The sequence below is a fragment of the Delphinapterus leucas genome, chromosome 17, assembly GCF_059928025.1.
Source record: "Delphinapterus leucas isolate spDelLeu-1000000601 "Yukka" chromosome 17, BTC_Dleu_Yukka2, whole genome shotgun sequence".
NCBI lineage: Eukaryota > Metazoa > Chordata > Mammalia > Artiodactyla > Monodontidae > Delphinapterus > Delphinapterus leucas.
In genome coordinates, this window is record NC_143145.1 from 16,447,404 (window position 1) to 16,467,759 (window position 20,356).

Here is a 20,356-nt window from a genome sequence, read left to right on the forward strand (position 1 = left end):
AGCTCTGCCCTCAACCTAGAACAGCCTCTAGGGCTTCCCAAGACTACTTTTTATTAATAGCAATTACCTTTTGAGCCTTTATTATGTGCCAGCCCTTCTTACCCATTATCTTGTCAAATGCTTACAACCACCTTCCCTGCAGGTATTGTTTCTCCCATTTTACAGATGACAAAACTGCAGTTCAGAGAGGTTAAGAAGCTTCTTCAAAGTTGCTCAGCCAATAAGGAGAAGAATCTAGATTCAAATCTTTGTCTGGTGGCTTCAAAACCAAGGAAAGACAGGAGTCTATCACAGTGATTTATAGAGGCCTAGCGGGGAGGAAACGACTTCTGTTCGAGATTTGGTGAGAATGAGGCCTGGCTAAAAGTCTTGAAAATTTAGAAATATCAGGAGGAGAAGAAATAAAAAGCAGCATTGCCCTGATGAGGCCCCTAATCTAATGACAACAAGTCCACACTTGCATGTAAACTCAAAAGAGACGTAGGGGAGCAGCAAAGATTTGGAATTGAGATGGGAATTGTGGGGTCATCCCACCCAGCTATCTGATCCCTGCATGCACATGCTAGATAAGTATTTTTCTAAATGAATGAAAAAAGAAAACACAAAACACAGAGAAGCAAGCAAGAAAAAGAAAGCGTCAGCAGTCCAACCAGGTACTGCTTATCATTTTGGTATGGATCTTTCCACAAGTTACATTTATTTACTTTTTCCGCTATAAGACTCTTAAGAGAAATGAAAACTATTACATATCAATTTACCAACTGTAGCATGGAATGGCCACTACTGACATGTCTTACAACAAAGCGAGACAGAAGATGACCTTTCAGAACATTCAGATTGCTTTACTCAATACCTGCAAGTGAAAGGAAGTGTGCTAGACAGAGGCTGTCTCCTTCCATGTCTGCATCCCCCCCTCGCCCCCCGCCATGGCTTGAGAATAAAATGTCACATGCCCCGAGATCAATCCCATGGCACTGGTAGCATCGGAGCTGGGACTTGATGTTTGCAAGTTTACAGCAGGAGCTTGGCTTGGCAGTGACTTGATTCTGCTTGGAGGGTAGAGCTAAAAATGTACCAAATGGGGAAAACTCAGAACTTATTATTTGTTTGATTTTACAGTCTGGTTTAGTCCTTGTATCATCTCTGTAAGGAAAGCAGAACTGGTACTATTGTTCCCATTTTACAGAGAAGGTTACTGAGGCTTATAAAGGTTACAGTCATTAGTTCAAGTTCACAAACTAAATTCTGAACCACTATATAAATCTGTCTGGTGACTGCAAGACCAATGCTATTTCTGTGCCCCTTCTTCATCATTTGCTATTTTACTGAAAGGGCTCTAAACGTGCCTCCTATCAGATGTTGTCTCTCCTTTCTTGCGGAACCTTGGAAGAGAATTATCACTCAACAAGGTCTTTTTATCATATGCCATTTTATATGTACTTATGCATTTATTTGGTTGTCTCCCCACTAGAATGTAAAGTTCCTGCAGCCAGGTAGTTTGTTTCATTCATTGCTGCTGTGTCCCTATGTTTAAACCAACATGGCGTATCACAGGTGCACCACAAATGATTGCTGAATGAATGAAGTGCACTTCTTGTCAGGGCTTCTCCAGGTCTAGGGAGTCACTGCTTTTTAAGAGTATACACATCTTCTGTTTACCTCAAATGACCTTAGCTAAGAACATCAGTTCCCGGGGTCAAGTCTTCAATTTCTATGATGCATAAGATTTGTGTCTGGTGAGACACTGTGGGTGGTTAGTCCTCATATGAATTCCTAGCATGAGAAACGTTAGCAATGGAAAACGTTACGTCAAATGTTTTGAACCATCCAAGATTACTTCCTTATGATAAATTCCTTGATAACTAATCACTGGGTTGAAATATACACATAATTCGAGAGTGGAAACCCTTTGCAGTAAGTGAAAGCTTCAGGAGGCATGGTACATGGTCTCGCAAGATGGCTGCAGTCAATCCTTTCCCTCACTGTATGAAAGAGACTTCTCCATTAAGAGGTGGCATTTATCTCCCCTCCCCTTGAATCTGAGCTAGTCCTGTGATTGCTTTGTTGCTATGAAAGTGATATTCTGAGACATGTGTGCCCAGGCCTTAAGAGACTGGCATTTCCTGACTCCTTCCTCTTGGAATTCTGCTGCCATGTTGTGAGAAGCCCAAGCTTCTTGGGGAGGCCACATGGAGAAAAATCAAGATGCTACAGACAACAGCCCCAGCTGATTTCTGGCTGACTCCCAGTCAGACTTTAGCCGTGTGAGTGAGCCATCTTGGGTGCTCCAGACGAATTCACCTCCCAGTTGACTGCAGCCCCAGCTGAGATCACATAGAGCAGAAGAGCCGCTCAGTTTAACCCAGTCAACCCCCAGAATCATGAGTGATGATAATAAAATAATAGTTGTTCAACACCACCAAGTTTTAGGGTAGCTTATTACACAGTAATAGATGACTGAAGTGGGAGGTATTTTCCTTGTGTTTTCATTTGCACATATATCTGAATATTCCAGATGAGCTTCCCACTGATCTCTGTGGGATGTAGCATTCTGAGATCATAGAGAAAGCCAGACAAGGGGTGGAGGGACGGGTCCATGACGCCTGGGCTGGCCACTCCTCTGAGTCAAATGCTTTTCCTGATATCAGTTGTTTTTCACAAAACAGCTGAATTTAGCCTAAGGACACCCCCCCCCCCCCGCACGCACACACATGTTCAGGTCCCAGATCTGAAGCAGATATACTCTTGTGTAATATTTACCAAGCAGAGACACTCAGTAGGTGCTAGAGTTAAGTTCCTGTTTGGTGTTGCCAAAAACCGAGGTTTCCATTCTTCAGAGATATGCACTGTGATGGGAACTCCAAATGCCTACCATGCACAAGGCCACCTAGAAGATGCATCTTACACTTGGTTTCACTTAATCTTCACAACCTTCTAAGTAGGTGTATCATGTCCTTAATTTGTGGCGGAAAACTAAGACCCGTAGAGGAGTCGAACTTGAACCCAAGTTTGACTGACTGCAAATACTGCCTGCTTCTTATTACGCCTTTGTGTCCCAAATTAGCTCATTTGCAAACCACCTTCCCAATTTTTGCCCCAGAGGCATATGTACCACCTGTAATATATTTATTTAACATTTCAATTTACACTGATTTACATTCAAAACTTAAATGTATGCCCTTAATAATAATAATGATAATCTTTTTATCACAATGGAAAAAGAAAAACCAATACTGATTGTAACAAATGAAAGGTAGCAGTAAAAATAATCCACAGAAAGAAACAGTGCTATTAAGCTAGCTAGATACTTTCATTTTCAGAAGGTGGAGCCAGAGGGTAAAGATGTTAGAAAGGTGTTAACGACAGGCTAACACCAAACTGATAACTTTTTCTTGAGCTAATTAAAAGGATAGAAGGAGAGTTGCAAAGGAATGACTTTCTTTCCGAGTCAGGGTTATTTAATGCTGCGTCCATGCATCATTTAAAACCTGTCCTCTAAGATTTAGCATCAGTGGATAACTTGTCATTCTCTAAATTTGCTGGGTCTTTTCTATCTTTGTAAATGGTGCACCCGCTACTTGGAATGCCTTCCCTCCTCAGTGCTTCAAGACTCGGATCAAATGTCACCCCCTTTGGGAAGCTTTCCTGCACTTTTCCCGAAAGAGTTAATGCCTCCTCGGAATTCCTACAGAATATTGCACTTTCTTTGAATTAGCAATTACTGCCCTGTAGTTGAATCACTTCTTTGTATTTGCTACATTCACTTGACTGTAATCCCTTGAGGATAGGTATTTTACCAGTCATCTCTGTGTCCTCCTCTCTTGCCTAACATGGAATATGGGCTAGTAGAATTCTATGATGGCCCTCAAGATTCCCAGCCTCTGCTTATTCCAAGGTACTGCTGTGAAAGAATTTTGCAAACATAATTATAGTCTCAAGTCAGTTGGCCTTAAAATCTGGAAATTATGAAGATTTCTGGACAGGCTTGATCTAATCTTATGAGCTCTGTAAAAGCAGATTTTGTTGAGGAAGTCAGAGACATTCACAGTGTGAGAAAGATATTACACAAGGATGATTCTCTGCTGCTGAGGTGGAGAGGCCATGTGGAAAGGAACTAAGAACCACCTCTAGAAGTTGAGATCAGTCCCTGGCTGACAGTTAAGACAATGGGGACCTCAGTCCTGCAACCACGAGGAAGTGAATTCTGCTGATAACCACTGAGCTTGGAAGGCCCGGTATATAGTTTATCTTGGTATATGTTCTGTGGACACTTGAAAAGAATGTGTATTCCTCTGTTATTGTGCAGAGTGTTCTATAAATGTCTGTTAGATCTTGTTGGTTGATGCTGTTGTTGAGTTTTATACCCTTGCTAATTTTTGTCTAGTTGTTTTATCAGTTGAGAGAAGGCTATTGAAATTTCCAAGTGTACTTGTGAATTTGTCTGGTTTTTCTTTCCATTCTATCAGTTTTTGCTTTACAGATTTTGTAGTTCCTTTTTTGGTACATACATGATTAACCTGTTAGGGGTTCACTCAACTTCTTAAATCTGTAGTTTTATGTTTCTTATGAAATTTGGGATGTTTTTGGCCATTATTTCTTTGATAATCTTTCATCCTTGTCTTCTTTCTCCTGTCCTTCTGGGACTCCAATGACACAAATGTTAGATCTTTTGTTATGGTCCCACATTTCCGTGAGGCTCTGCTCTCTCTCTTTTTTTTTTTTTCAGTCTATTTATTTTCTGTTGTTCAGATTAGGTGACTTCTACTGATTTATCTCTGAATTCACTGTTTCTTTCCTCTGTTCCCTCCATTATTCTGCTGAGTCCATCCTCTGAAGCTTTTTTTTTGGATATTGTATTTTTCAGGTCGAAAATTTCCATTTGCTTTTCCTTTATATCTTCTATTGCTTTGCTGAGACTTTCTGTGTCTTTGACGAGGATTTTAATTTTTTCATTTGAAGTAGGTTCATTTGATTCTTCGAATCATTTTTATCATGACTGCTTTAAAGTCTGTGTCAGGTAATTCTAATGTAGTTCTGTCACCTTGGCATTGGTGCTTCTTTTCTTTTTTCTTTTTTTTTGCGGTACGCGGGCCTCTCAATGTCGTGGCCTCTCCCGTTGCAGAGCACAGGCTCTGGACACTCAGGCTCAGCGGCCACGGCTCACGGGTCTAGCCGCTCTGCGGCATCTTCCTGGACTGGGGCATGAACCCGTGTCCCCTGCATTGGCAGGCAGACTCTCAACAACTGCGCCACCAGGGAAGCCCCATGACATTGGTGCTTCTTGATTGTCTTGTTTCATTCAGTTGGAGATCTTCCTGGTTCTTGGTATGGCATAAAATTTTAGACTGAAACATGGACATATTCATGTTATATTTTGAGACTCTGGGTCTTATTTAAACCTTATGTTTTAGCTGGCTTTCACTGATATCACTCTGGCATAGGAAAGGAGAGCAGCTCTGTCTTGTTTCTGCCAGATGGGGATAGATGTCCAGGTTTCCCACTTGACCTCTGTTGGTACCTGAGAGGGGGACTCCCCATCACTGTTGGGCAGGGGTTGGTATTTCAGTTTCCCATGTGGTCTCCACTGACACCACCCTACAGGGAGAGGAGAGACACCTCATTATTGTTGGGTGAAGGTGGAGGTCCGGGCTCCTACATGATCTCCACTGAGACCAGTGGTGATGAGAGTCCTGGCTACCCTCTTGGCCTTCTCTGACATGACCCCAGTGGGTGTGTGTGGCACCTCATTACAGCCACACCAGGGTGGAAGTCTGGTCTCCTCACATGGCCTTTGCGGGTGTGAGTGGGGCTGGGTCACAGTTTTTTCTGTGGTGTTTGGCTGGAATACAGATGTTGTCTTAAAATTTTCTATCTTGCTACTCTGTTCCTTTCCTTGTCCTGTGACTAGAGAAAGCAGGCTTTGGTTGAGTTTCACTGGTGCTTTTTTGTCAGCACCTGTTGGTGTTCGTAGGTTGCTGGCTTTGTCAGCTTCAACTCTGGGTTGTACGAAGCAAAAGAAAACCCAGGGAGGGCTTCCCTGGTGGCGTAGTGGTTGAGAGTCCGCCTGCCGATGCAGGAGACACGGGTTCGTGCCCCGGTCCGGGAGGATCCCACATGCCGTGGAGCGGTTAGGCCCGTGAGCCATGGCCGCTGAGCCTGTGCATCCGGAGCCTGTGCTCCGCAACGGGAGAGGCCACAACAGTGAGAGGCACGCGTACCCCTCCCAAAAAAAAAGAAAAGAAAACCCAGGGAAATCACTGTTGTGCCGTTCCTCAGATCCAGAGGTTCCTAATTGGTCTGCCTTCTTCTCTCCACCCTTCAGAGTCTTTGTATGTTTGTAAGTGGTTTTGTTTGCAATGTCCAGGGATTTTAGTTGTACTTTGCAGAAGGAATAGGGAAAAGTACGTCTACTCCGTCTTCCCAGAAGAAGAATTACTAAGTGATGGGATTTTAAAGCCATTTTCATAGGATTGTCATGAACACTTTAGGTCTCTATGATGGTGAATATGCTGTTATTGCCTTATAAAGGATGCTCAGCTGCTCTTATAAAGGGAATTGGGTGCTGTGGGGACATCCCGACTGGAAGACTTGCCTTCAATGCCCCTGGATCTTTAAAGGGTCTTGATTCATTCCCTTTTAGAGAAATAAAGGAAGCATTTCCTTCTGCCCTCATTGACACAGGGCTTCTGAGCTTATCTTGCGAGCTTGAATCCCACTTCTTTCATGAAAGTCTGAAGCTTCCCATGTGGTAGATGTGAAAGAGCACTGAAGAAGAGATCAGGAGAAGCGTACTGCTGTGTGTCCTTGGGCATTTCATGTCCACTTTCTGAGCCTCAGTGTCTCCATCTCAAACTCAGGAAAGGTGGGGATGGACCAAATCAGGGTTTCCAAACTTCAACCATTTATCCAGCACCAGTTTGAGTTTGTCATGTAGGACCACCTGCTTCTTTATATATGGATTACTTTCCTCCACACTGACTCACTTTAAAGAGGAAACTTCACATTGCCTTGGGACCTGTGCCCCTCAGCAGGAGGGAAGCCATGCTGGCTTGGCACACCTGGGACCAGTGTTTACTTGCAGAGTCCTCTGAGGTTTCAGTCCCAGCCTGAAGGAGATGGTCACTGGGGCTTGTAAATTCGATGTGCTACCTCTACCCTAACCCAGATTCTGATAAAACGTATCCTCATGGCAGCAGCCCAGTTATGGAGACCCTCCAAGCACAGTTGCCATGAGCTCTGGGGAGTGTGTTGGTAGTGTACCCTCCCCAGACTGCAGAGGGGAAACCTGCTTTGTTTCATTTGAAAATTTCCAACCACGTCTCCCCTCTCTGCCTCCACTTCTAAGGCACTTAATTAAAAACACCTCTTTTATTCCCAGACATTTTGGAGCAGGCAATTAACATCGTGGCACTCCCTGTCTGGGAGCCCCCTTCTGCTCCCTCCATGACAGAAACTTGTTTGCCAGCATAGTCATCCTTTAAATGAAAGTGAATTAAAAATCATCTCTTCTGGAGCACTTGTGAGGAGAACTTCATGACACCTCTTATAATAATTGGAGAGCCCCAGGGGATTCAGCACAACTGGGATTAGCTACCCAGTGCTAGAATCCAGCCAGCCTCTCTCAGACCCCCTCCTGGGATGTGATGCTGGGAAGTGCCTGGGTGGGTGACCGCCCTCTGGGCAGCCCAGACGTCCCACCAACAGCTAGATGGCTCCCTAGAGGGCTGGGAAGGCACATCCCAGCTGGGGCCGAGTATAAGACTGGTTTCCCCTTCCAACTTTTCCACTGCCTAAAACGCTCTATTACATTGTTTTGAAACGTCCTAACACTATGAAGACAGCATCCCTGCCTTTTCTGTTCATTTTGCCACATCTTCAAACACTTAGAATTGTACCTGGCTCTGGAAGAATGACTCTCAATGAATATTGGTTAAATGAATAAATTCTGTAGTTGTATTCATTGGACTCTAAATTCTATTAGGCAGGGACCATTTCCGTCTTATTGCATCTCCAAGACTTAATACAGTACTGGGCACGTGGTATGTGATCGATAACTATCTACTGACCTGAGGTGCTCCTGAGACATTCCTCATTCATTCCTTCCTGTAGTTGCTGTGGCCTCACAGTTTGGGGCAGGGGTCCAGACTCAGGCCGTCCTGAGTGTGGATACCAATTCAGATGTTTTCTCCTTGAGGATCTGTGGCAAGAACTTCAACACTCTGACCCTCTGTTTCCCTTGTAAGTAACACAGAGATAATAACCCCCACCCAGTTTCTTCAACCCACAGGTCGTTGAGAAGATTAAATTGAAGGCACATGGCTTTAACAATTGGCAGTTATAATTATCGTTGCTGTTGACCGTAGGTCTAACTTCTGTTTCTTAGGCAGATAGGCATGACAGCACCACTTGGTTGGTTCTTAAGTGGAAGAACTGTCCTGGTGATACGGCAGGGAGAGCTGGACAGGGCCTGGGCTGTGTATCTGGTGGTGGCCTCCTGCCCACAGCCCACAGGCATGATCTGGGTGCTTTGAGAATTACCTGCAGCTTGTGAAAAAGCTCACTGGAAATCCTAATCCATCCTTGATGAGACTGCATTAAGTATGTGCGTGTGTGTGTGTGTGTGTGTGTGTGTGTGTGTGTTGTTGTGGGATGGCATTGCAGGCTGATGAATGAGAACTGATAGCCACACTACTTCAAGAAAACAATGACTTGATCATAATATAATAAATGCTGTCCTGTAGACAACATATTATACTCCCTGGGAGTTGTGAGGGGAAATAACAGAAGGGCCCTACATGTGGTTCCTAAGTGACCCTCAGTCTTCACCTCCCTGAGGGCTGGAACAGAGAATAGTGAAGCACAGAGGTTAAGTACAGGAGCATACTGGGTGCAAGTAAAGACTCAGATCTCCTGGAATGGAATCCTGACTCCTCCACGCACGAGTTCTACTGTCTTGGGCAAGTTACCCTTCTCTGTCTCTTTGTCCCTATCTGTAAAATGGAGATAATGGTGGTAGCTACCATGTAACGTTGACCGTGAGGATTAAATGAAGCAATGCGTATAAAGAGCTGACAGCAACACCTGGGGCATCGTAGATGCGTAGGCATCATAGATGTCTACCTATTACCTACCATAATTGGATAATCTGTAATTATCCAACCGCTTTACCTTTTTCACAGGTGTTATTCTCCAGCCGACTTTTTGGTCCCTTCTCCAATCCATCATGTTCTCCTATCTCGAGTTTGTTTGGGTACAGATGTGGACCCAGCACTCGCCTGGTCCTGCCATGATAGTGTAAGGGGAGGATGACCTCAGCCCCAGAAGTACTTCCTGATGACTGCTGGCCTCTATTTATACGCCCCAGCACTGGGCTTGCTCGGAGGATGCCAGCATTGCACATCTGCGACGCCACCAGCTTGTCAGTCACCCGGACCCTGAAACCATCTCCTGCAGGTATCATAAAGTGTCCCAGAATTACAGAATGCTGGAGCTGATGTCAAGACCACAAAAGCCTCTTAAATCTTATAGATAGAAGTAGTCATGACCATGGCCAATGTAGGAAAGATTGGCAAGGCCCAACATTTGTAAGCCCTTCCTAGTTTTCAAACACACTTCTCCAGGACCCCTCCCCCAGCTGTCTCCTTCTCTCCTGTTCTCTATTACCTCTTGCTCAGACTCTATAAGAGCCTCCTAACTGGTTTTCCTCCTTGTATCTTTGAGCTTCTCTGATCCAGTTTCTAGAGCAGGGGTTGGGAAAATTTTTCTGTAAAGGGCCAGATAATAAATATCCTAGGCTTTGCAGGCCGTAGGTCTCTGTTTCAGCTACTAAATTATGCTGTTGGCACATAGCAATAGCCATAGATGATACGTAAAGGAATGGGGTTGGCTGTGTCTTGATAAAACTTTATTTATAGGTGCTAAAATGTAAATTTCAGAAAATTTTCATGTGTCATGAATTATTATTACTATTCTTTTGTTAAACTAATCTAAAAATTTAAAACCATTCTCAGGGACTTCCCTGGTAGTGCAGTGCTTAAGAATCTGCCTACCAATGCCGGGGACACGGGTTCAAGCCCTGGTCTGGGAAGATCCCACATGCCGCGGAGCAACTAATTCCGTGTGCCACAACTACTGAGCCCATGTGCCACAACTACTGAGCCCGTGTGCCACAACTACTGAAGCCCACGCACCTAGAGCCCGTGCTCCACAACAAGAGAAGCCACCGCAATGAGAAGCCCGCGCACCACAACGAAGAGTAGCCCCACTCGCTGCAACTAGAGAAAGTCCGCACGCAGCAACGAAGACCCAACTCAGCTATCAATCAATCATCAATAAAAACATTCATAGCTTGTGGACAGCACAAAAATAGGAGGTAAGCTGGGCTTTGGTCCAGGGGCCATCGTTTGCCCACCCTGGCTCTAGAATGGCTTTTCAGAAATGCACTGCAACTACTATTATGGCCACTGCTGCTGCAAAGCCATCTGCTGAGTGGTGAGAGGCACCAGGCACTGAGCTAAGAGCTCCTCCTGGGATGCACTTAAACCTCACACACTGTACCAGAGGCACTCCTTGCCTCCTTACTGAGAAGCATAGGGCTGCCACAGGGTACATGCCAGGAAGTGGGTAGCCAGGATTTGAAGCGGGTTGCCTGAGCCTGCTCTCTTATCCACTGGGCTGCACTGCCTCTGCCTCGGGATGAACCGCCAATGTCTTCCCACTGCCCCTGGAAGGTACCCCATGGTCCATCCCCCTGCCCCTGAAGGCTTGGGATGCTTTCATCCCCTATGCCTCCAGCTCTGCCTCTAGCTCTCTGCTCCCTAGCCAGTTTGTCTTTTGGTTCCTTGAACTCTCCAAGTTTATTTCTGGCTCAGGATTCTCACCTGTACTGCTTCTCTCTCCTCGCTTGGCCAAGCAAATGCCTGTAGGTCTGAGCTTGTGTCACTGTCTCAGAAGGGCCTCCTATATCTCCTGCAATATTCTCTCTCACAGAGCTCTGTCCTGCTGCAGTATTTCTGACAACAGGCGACTGCGTAGCTACCTATTGATTTCATGACCATCTTCCCCCTTGCCTGTAATCCCATGATGCATGACGGGAGAGCATAGCTCCTGAGCACACCTTGTTAATACATAGTTTTGAGCCCAGACCCCAGGGCCTGGCCCAGAGTAAGTGCTCAACAAATATCTGGAGAATGAAGAATCAAATACATTTTGCCTCTTTGTCTTCTCAACATCCCTGGGAAGTAGTTATCGCTCTCTCCACCATCCCCCTTATAATTGAGAAAACCTGGATTCAGAAACAACCAGTAGCTTTTCCAAGGTGTCAGAAACAATAATCAAATTCAAGGTCTCTGCTGCCATGTCCAGGGACTTCTTTTTAATGGACCATGAACATTCCCTTATGATTATTCATATATGTGTGCATATTTATATAGATAGATTTATTTTGGTATAGCTGCCCACATTCAGATGATACATGATGGGATAGAGCAAAAATTCCCTGTTGCACTTCTGTCTCCCAACCACCTAGGTCCTTTCTGAAAGCAACGAGTGGTACCTGTTTCTTCTAGAGGTCATCCATGCTTATCTGAGAAAACACCTGTACTTATTCTTCTCCCTCCGCATATCTGACATAAGTGGTGACATAACATCCATGCTGTTATTTTTTTTTGTACTTAGCAATATGTCATAAAGATCCATATCTGACACATTCCTACACATCTCTTCTGTATTCCTGCAGATAGAGCTTACTTTAAATGTTTTTTTTTATGGCTGGGGAGTATTTCCTCATTTGCATGTTCCACAATTTATTTAACCATTCCCCAGTGATAGACATTTGGGTTGCTTCCAAGTTTTTGCCATTAAAAACACTGAGTAACTTTGTAAATATGTCCATTCACACATGTGCATGCATATCTGAAGGATAAAATTCTAGAAGTGGAACTGCTGGGTAACAGGTATGCTGCAATGAAAAAAAAAGTCTGTCTTTTCAGAAAGCATGTTTTAGAAAGCATGACACATCATTTCTGAGATTCATAATGACCATGACAATTGGCCCATGGTACTGCCAGGTCAATATCTGGAGGGGAGCTGGTGGTGGAGAGCTCCCTTTCTAGGGGGACTTGAGAATCAGTCAAGTGCACTCTTCCTCCAACATTTGCCCTCCATGCTGGCTGTTTAATACTATCACTCCTGTGGACTGTCTGTGAAAGGCAGGCAGCATCACGTGTCATATGGTAGAATCAGCCTGGGCTTCAAGATCGAACATACCTCAAATCAGGTACCAGCTCTGAAATTATAAGCTGTGTGACCCAGAAAAGGTACTTTAACCTTTCTGAGCCTCAGTGTCCTCACCTGTAAAATGGGGCTAATAATTGCATCCAACTCACAGGGTGGTTGTGAGGATTAAATAAACTAATCTGATACATGTAAGCTATTATTATTGTTATTAACTTTGGGGTCACAAAACCCTAAGTGGCTGGACACAGGAGGATAAAAGCAATGGGTCTGGGAGGGGGAAGGAGATGGGGCAGGGCGATTGTGGTCCTAGCAGACTAGGGGTCAGCTTAAGGCCACGTGGTGCCAGGGCCAGGGGTGAGAAAGTGATGCAATAACTCCACAGATAACCTTTGTCTGTTTCCCAGCTTAGCTAGAGCCATCTTGGTTAATGGTTAAGTGAGTGGCGCTTGCAATGTGCTGAACGTGCAAGGCCTTCCTGCGTACTTGGGACTAGATGCAGCCAATTAAAAATATCCTCTGCAGAACAGACTTGTGGTTGCCAAGGGTGGGGGAGGGAAGGATTGGGAGTTTGGGAATAGCAGATGCAAACTAGTATATACAGGATGGATAAACTACAAGGTCCTATGTATAGCACAGGGAGCTATATTCAATATCTTGTGATAAACCATAATGGAAAAGAATATAAAAAGAATATATATATATGTACAACTGAATCACTTTGCTGTACAGCAGAAATTAACACAACATTGTATGTCAACTATACTTCAATAAAATTAAAAAAAGTATATCCTCTCCAAGTGAAAGCTCCGAAGGTTGTGTATGCTGGAAGAGCTGTGTGGAGTGTGATCAGGGGCTGACTCACCTGTATGAAAACCTCTTTGACGCCTACTGGCAACCCCATCTTTGCCATTGTCACTCCCGCTGCTGCCAGCACCGCCCTTCTCCATGGTAACCACTGTTTATCAAGTGCCAGGTACTGTGCTGAGAAATAGATACACACTTTCCTCAACACCACCTTGAGGGAGCTATTATTCCCATTTCACAGATGAGGCAACTGAGGCTCAGGGAAACTTGCCTAAGATAATGCAGTGAGTAAGTGGTGGAGCTGGAATTTGAACTCAGGTCTCTGTGTAACTCCAAGTCTCTATCTTTACCCACTGCACTATAACGCATATTACTGTCACCACTGGTAATACCACCATCTCCATCACCACCAGCAGCACCATTATTATTATCATTGTCATCTTTATCATCCATTTCCAAGCCAGTTTCACATATATCATCTCATTTAATCATCTCAACATGTGATAACATCATGAGTTCGTTATCTCCAATCAGCAGATGTGTTAAACGAGTTACCACCTGCAAGTGTTTCAAGCAGTAACTGGCTCATTCCTAGCTCCCAATGAGTCTTTGTTTATTATGATTAAACTCGATTATTACCACCACCATCATCATCGTGGTCGTGATCATCATCTCAGCACCAGATCAGACGCCCTGCAAAGTCACTGGGTCCCTAACCTGGCCTGGGTCAAAGCTCCTCCTAATGTCTCCTAGTTGCCCTCCTGTAATGTGATCCACATGGCATCTGCCTCCCAGGCTGTAGGCAAGGTGCTCAGGGGCGAGGTCCAATGACACTGCACCCCTGGGACTCAGGTTTGGGCTGTGCAGCCTGACACTGCTTAAGAAGCCTGTGCACAGGGCCCTCAGAGGAGGCTATGAAGATAGAACAGCACCGGGTCCATCTCCCTGCTGCCATCTGGGCAGGCTTCACATTCGCAGCTGGTTCCCTTCTGGGTTGTTGCTGTACCTGGGATGCCCGCATCCTTCTTCCTGGAGCTCACAGCTTCCCCCACCTGGGGCTTCTCTCCTGTCACTAGCCTCTTTCTCCAAGACCATTCTTTCTCCTTTGTGTCATCTCTACTCACCAATCCCCCTGCTCTTCTTGGAGTATTATTATTATTATTTACAAATGAGATCTGGGGCTTGTATTTCAGTGATGCTTTTGCTTCACTTGTTCCAAGTCCAGGCCTTGCTGAACTTTCTAGGCACCTGGTCTGAAAAGCTGACCAATTTTTGGACTTGAGTGTCATGGCCATAACTTTCCTAATATCACACAGCTGCAGAGGAGGTGGGGTCAGGGGAGGCCAGGGCAAGGCCCAGGTCTGGCTGGGATTTAAATCCCTGCATGAACAGGGGACCCCCTTCCAGGGATGACCCCAGCCCTGGAATTCATGGGTTGCTACCTGGGCGTTCAGATAAGTTATATGCCTCACCTGCCAAAGCCAGTAACTCTTCTGATGTAGAGCCATGTGGAGGTAGCCCTGAGACCTTATCTCTGGGTTCCCCAAACCCCTGAGCTCACAGTCCCCAAAGAACACGTTGTAAAGATACATGCACAATAGGCAGACGTTCAAAGCAAGGTGTAAGTGTGTGTGTGAGAGGGGACAGGCGCTCGTTGCCTGGCTCTATGCTCTTGTGCATGGACAAGTGTGTGAGCCACACCCAAGTGACCACACGTATGGAATATTTTGAGTAGGCACAAGCTTTAGAGCTGGGCAGCTCTGGGGTCTAGCTCTGCTCCTCTCTGCCTCCCCACTCCCCGCAGCTATTGTCCATGTGGGAGACAGAATAAGGGCAGTGGAAAGTATGAGCTCAGGAGTTAGTGCAAATCCTGTCTGTCCTGATTATTATCAATGGAACCATAGACAAATTGTTTGATGCCTCTGGGCCTCAGTTTCTTCACCTGTAAAATGGGGATGATAATCACACTGATCTGCATGGCTGTTGTGAGGCTGCAGTGAGATAAATGCATCTCAAGTACTTATCCCAGGGCCTTCAAATAAACTTGAGGAAATTGTAGCTGATGGTTTCTAAGCATATTTTATTAGGGCACTATTGTTCTTAGTTCCTCTCTTTCCTCTGTAACCATGTCTGAGGATAAAGGCTGCGAGACCTCGGAGCCGCTTACCGTCACCACGCCAGTCTCCTGGGCTGACCCCGAGGTGTCTCAATTTGCCCATTTGAGTCACGTGGACAAAAGACAAAATCCTTGGCGCTGTTTGTGGAGCTTAACTGTGACGATGTCAGCCATGTCTCAGCTGCTTTTCTCCCCTTCTTGGCTTCAGAATATCTGATCTAATGACTTGCCTGGAATCCTCAGATTTCGCTGTGAGAGTGAATTTTGCAGGCTTTCTCCAGCACAGCCCTTGCTGGAGATGTTTTCCGGCCAGGAAAATTCTTTCTTCTCTAATGCGAGGCAGATGCCATTTACCTAAAGGATGTGGTGAGAGAGACACTGTCGTTGGGTTTCCAGGATTCTGCTCCATATGCAAAGTTGCTGGGGACATCTGGCCACCCCACGAGGGTCTCAGTTTAATGTGCGGCCCTGATATACCTGCAATCCATGGGTGTCTGCACAGAGCCTGTGGGCACTCTGAGGAAGGAGCTTAGCACACAGCTCCTGGAGTGGATGGAGGGTTCTTTCTCACCCAGGTCTCCAAGGAAAAAGGGAGGGGTGGACCAAACTGAGGGGTTCCCTACTTCCCCTGGCACTAGGGGTGGATGGAGCACATGGCCAACTCCGATGCCGTTCTCCAAGGGGGGCACTTCTGGTCCACCCACCAAAGCAAGGAGATTGTGACTGGTGGCAGTTGGCTCTACCTAGCTCAGGTGACCCTGTGACTCTCACTCTCCCTGCCTCACTCACCCCAGGAGAGGCAGTGTAGCACGGGGGTGATGACACGGGTTTGGAGTCTAAGTGACTTGGGCTTGAATCCTGGCCCTACCCCTTATTATCTGTGTGACATTGGGCAAGTTACTTACCCTCTCTGAGTCTCAGTTTTCTCATTTGCAAAGTGGGGATAATAATATCCACTTTGTAAGTTTGTGTGAAGATCGAAGTGAAATGACCTGTGAATGGTGTAGAGTCAGAACATTCAGTAAGTGGAAATGGTTTTTAAAAAACACCTCATGGAGTCCTTTTAAGTTGTGACACTAACAAGAAAATCAACTGAGTGGTTGAAAAGGACAAAAATTGTGATATGGAATCGATTAAAGCGGTTTACCAAGCCGTGTATGCACATGTATATCTACACGTGATATAGATCTGAGGTTAAGTATTAATTCTCTACTCTCCTGGCCATCGATGAAGCTCAAATCCAGGGGACCCCAAAGTAAATGCCGTTGTCCTGGTTCTCCTTTCTGATCCCCTTTGCTGTCTCTGAGCTGTTCCGTGTCATCCACTGATCCATTTCCACACATTACATCTATCTCTGCTGATTCACGCTGGAACACTTTCTTGTACCCGAGCTAACGAAAGAGCTACTGAGAATTCTTCATCTCCTCTTCCTCAACCCCTCGTCTGCAGCAGCCACTTACGTGCCCATTAGCAACTGTACAGACCCGAGCAAATCCTGCCTGCACGAGTCTCAGTTCTGCAAAGTCCCTGCTCCAGCGCTCGGTGGATGCTGCTAGACCACTTAAAAAAAACCCAACCCTTTAATTTTGAAATAATTACAGACTCACAGGAAGTTGCGATGGTAATACTGAGAGGACCCTTCTCCTCTTCACTCAGTTTTCCCCAGTGATTACCTCTTACCTACAGTGACCAGGAAATTGACACTGAAATTGACATTGTGTGTCAATGTACCATGTGTGTGTATCGTTCTTGTCCCTTATCACATGAACAGATTTGTGTAAACACCACCACAATCAAGATGTAAAACTGTTCCATCACCACAATGGTCTCCCCCTTGCTTCCGCTTTATAATCACACCCACTCCCTGTTCCCCACCATCCCTAAACCTCAGCAACCACATATAATTCGTTTTCCAAACTGGCATACTTTGGGGAGTGAAAGGGGATGCCATCAATTATTATGCTGGGTCAGCAGGTGTACGCTGGGATGTTTGGTCCCCTAATTAAATGTATTATTTCTTTTTTAAAAAAATAAGTTTATTTATTTTATTATTTATTTTGGGCTGTGTTGGGTCTTCGTTGCTGCTCATGGGCTCTCTCCAGCTGCGGCGAGCGGGGGCCACTCCTCGCCGCGGTGCGTGGGCCTCTCACCACGGTGGCATCCCCTGTTGCAGAGCAAGGGCTCCAGGCGTGCGGGCTTCAGCAGTTGTAGCACGCGGGCTCAGCAGCTGTGCCTCATGGGCTCCAGAGCGCAGGCTCAGCAGCCGTGGTGCATGGGCCCAGCTGCTCCACGGCATGTGGGATCCTCCTGGACCAGGGCTTGAACCCGCGACCCCTGCATTGGCAGGTGGGCCCTCAACCACTGTGTCACCAGGGAAGCCCAAATGTATTATTTCTGTGTGTGTGTGTGTGTGTGTGTCTGCGCGCGTGTAAGTTTGGGGGTGGGGTAGGGAGTGAAGCTCTTCATGCAGCTCTTTAGCTGTCTTACGGCGAAGTACCCTCCAAGAGCTGCCTGAGAGATTCCCCTTGGGCCCATGGGAGTGCCCTGCTCTGCAGTGTCTGCGGCAGCATCTAATCCTTCTACACCCATGCCCACTGCAGGATAGAGCGGCTTTTGTCCCCCGTAGAGCTACCAGGAGGATGGATTTAAGGACATTTTTTTGTTTGTTTTGTCCTTGTTTTGCATCTACTCCAAACTACAGCACTCTGCCCTCTGCTCCCCCAGAAGTTGCCCAAGTCACCACTGACTCTTCCTTGCCACACCCTGCCCTGGAGAGGTCGGAGTTTCCCGGATCCTGGCCCAGGTTCTCCTCTCACCCTGCGCACTCTTGCTGGGTTATCTCACCTCGCCCCAGCCCTTTAATAATCACTTAGGATGATGACATCATGCTGGTTGATTTCTCAGGTTCTTATTCCCCATGATGACGTGGCCCCCTGTGGCAGGGCTTCGTATCCCCAGGCTCGCTGTGGCTTTTCTTCCAGCCCCTGCACATTTTGGAATGTAGTTCAAAGTTGTTTTTCTTTGCACTTTTCCCCCTTAGCTGGTCTCTCCTGCTTTAACTCAAGTTAAGTATGGATCGAATGTACAGTTTATATATATGAGAAGGTTAGTGCACCATAATTATGTTGAATAATCCTACCAAACTGCTCTAAGTTCTTAAACTTATGATCAGAAAAGACTTACTCATTGATTTGCTTTTTGCATTTTAAATTGATGTGATCCCCAGCAGGTGCTTTGTGCTTTTTTTCCCCCCTAGAGATGGTGTTCCCTATCACTTTCAAGGTACTGATTCCGCTTGTCCTTTCCCAGACTATGTTTCTTCTCAATTTTCCTTCTTGCCTTATCATTTTTATTTTTTATCAGCTAGCGTTCTGGTGTTGTTTTCCGAAAGGGGAGCCCGAGACAGCTGGTGACACAATAAATATGGCAGTGTGGGTCCTACGCGTCCCCGATCCTTCTAACCTTTGATGTTTTGTGCAGATGCCACGTTCTTCAGGAAACCCTGTCTCGTTTCCCAATCAGAAATTCTTTTAGTTCTTCCAGCATTCTCAAGTCCTGATTTCATCCTGCTTTGAGTTACATGCTCCACTATTAGACCGTCAACTCCTTGAGAATGGAGATCATGCTTTTTTTCAGCCTGGCATCACCTCAGGTAATAGAATGATGCCTTGCATAGGGAAGATGCTTAGGAAAGGCTTGTGAAAGCTCTATGATCTTAGGAAAATCGCTTTCCCTCTCTGACCATTCTTGATTTCCTTACTTGTAAAATGAGAAAGTGCACAGGGTTGGACAAGATGATCTGTAAGATTCCTTCTAGCTCAAGAATACCTTGAAGAAAACAGTTATCTCCCTTGCTAGCTCTGCAAGCAAGGATGTGGCAGGGCTTCGTATCCCCAGGAATCCGTCTATGTCCCTTGTAGCGTAACCACAGAGAGCTGTGTAGCAACTTTCTGTGGTACCCACAGTCTCTTGGACTTTAATATCACTTACCTTGTCAAAGATAAGATTAAATACCACCACCCCAGACAAGCAACCAAGCACAAAAGACTAGAAGGAGAAAGACAAATTTCATATGATGTCACTTATATGTGGAATCTAAAAAATGGTAGAAATGAACTTATTTACAAAACAGAAACAGACTCACAGACATAGAAAACAAACTCATGGTTACCGAAGGGGAAAGGGGGGTTAAATTAGGAGTTTGGGGTTAACAAAGTACAATATATAAAATAGATATAGTGTATAGCACAGGGAACTGTGTTCAATATCTTGTAATAACCTATAATGGAAAAGAATCTGAAAAAGAACACATCTGTGTATATATTTATATACATACGTGTAACTGAATAACTCTGCTGTATACCTGAAACAATGTAATCAACTATACTTCAAAAAAAAAAGACCAGAGGGAAAATACACTCACACAAACACTCATATACATACACACATACACTGCATGTGTGTGCACATCCCCATAACTTGTTAGTCCAAAAGGAAAGATTTGGTTTATACAGGGAGAGAAGATGGAAAATGAAGGAAGAGGAGAATTAAACACATTGGTAAATATATATTTATATACATACACACGACCTGCTTTGGATCCTTAACACCTTGAGATTCCAGTTTAATCATGTGTTGTCCCTCTCCTTTACTCTCGTTAGCTATTCTTTCCCCTTAGTTATTATTTACACTTTATACATAAGTGTATTGTCCAGGTGCAAGATAGTTTCTATTCCAGCTTGTGTGGAAGAATGTCAGCAAGATAAAGTTTTTTGCATATTACTTCCTGAAAGAAAGAAAGACAAGACATATTATCCCTTCAACAACACCCACGGTCTTTCTAAAATAAACCTTCCTTCTTCATTATTCCTGAATGGACATCTCGATCTGTTTCACACGAATGTAGAAGTGTTGATACTAATTAAGGAAAAAAAGCAAAGCACAAGTAATTAGTAAGGATTTAAAATTCTTGTGTTTGTATGGGGCTTCACTGTGAAACGAAATATGCTTTTCCAGGTTTTATTTTATTTAATGACTAAAGCAACCTGTTAGAGAAAGTAGGTGAAGTATTATAATTCTCACTTTATAGATGAGAAAACTGAGGCTCAGAGAAATTAAGTATCTTGCTTAAAGTTACGTGCTTAGAAAGTGGCTGAATTCATTTATAGTTTAGGTTTTCTGACTCTAAATTCAGTGCTC

The 20,356-nt window shown here is 45.0% G+C and overlaps 1 protein-coding gene across 3 annotated transcripts in view; it reads left to right on the top strand.

Annotated features, from left to right (window-relative positions):
• Nucleotides 1-20,356, top strand: part of LOC115804043 (uncharacterized) — a 41,484-nt gene that overhangs the window by 12,078 nt on the left and 9,050 nt on the right. Inside the window, exons 3-4 of one of the 3 annotated variants that reach the window (XR_016388347.1) lie at nucleotides 8,110-8,238; nucleotides 9,180-10,372. The gene's annotated coding sequence lies outside the window, so the exon portion shown is untranslated. Of the gene's footprint in view, nucleotides 1-8,109; nucleotides 8,239-9,179; nucleotides 16,007-20,356 lie in introns of those variants that run through there. The other 2 variants (XR_016388345.1, XR_016388346.1) reach the window with 2 other exon arrangements.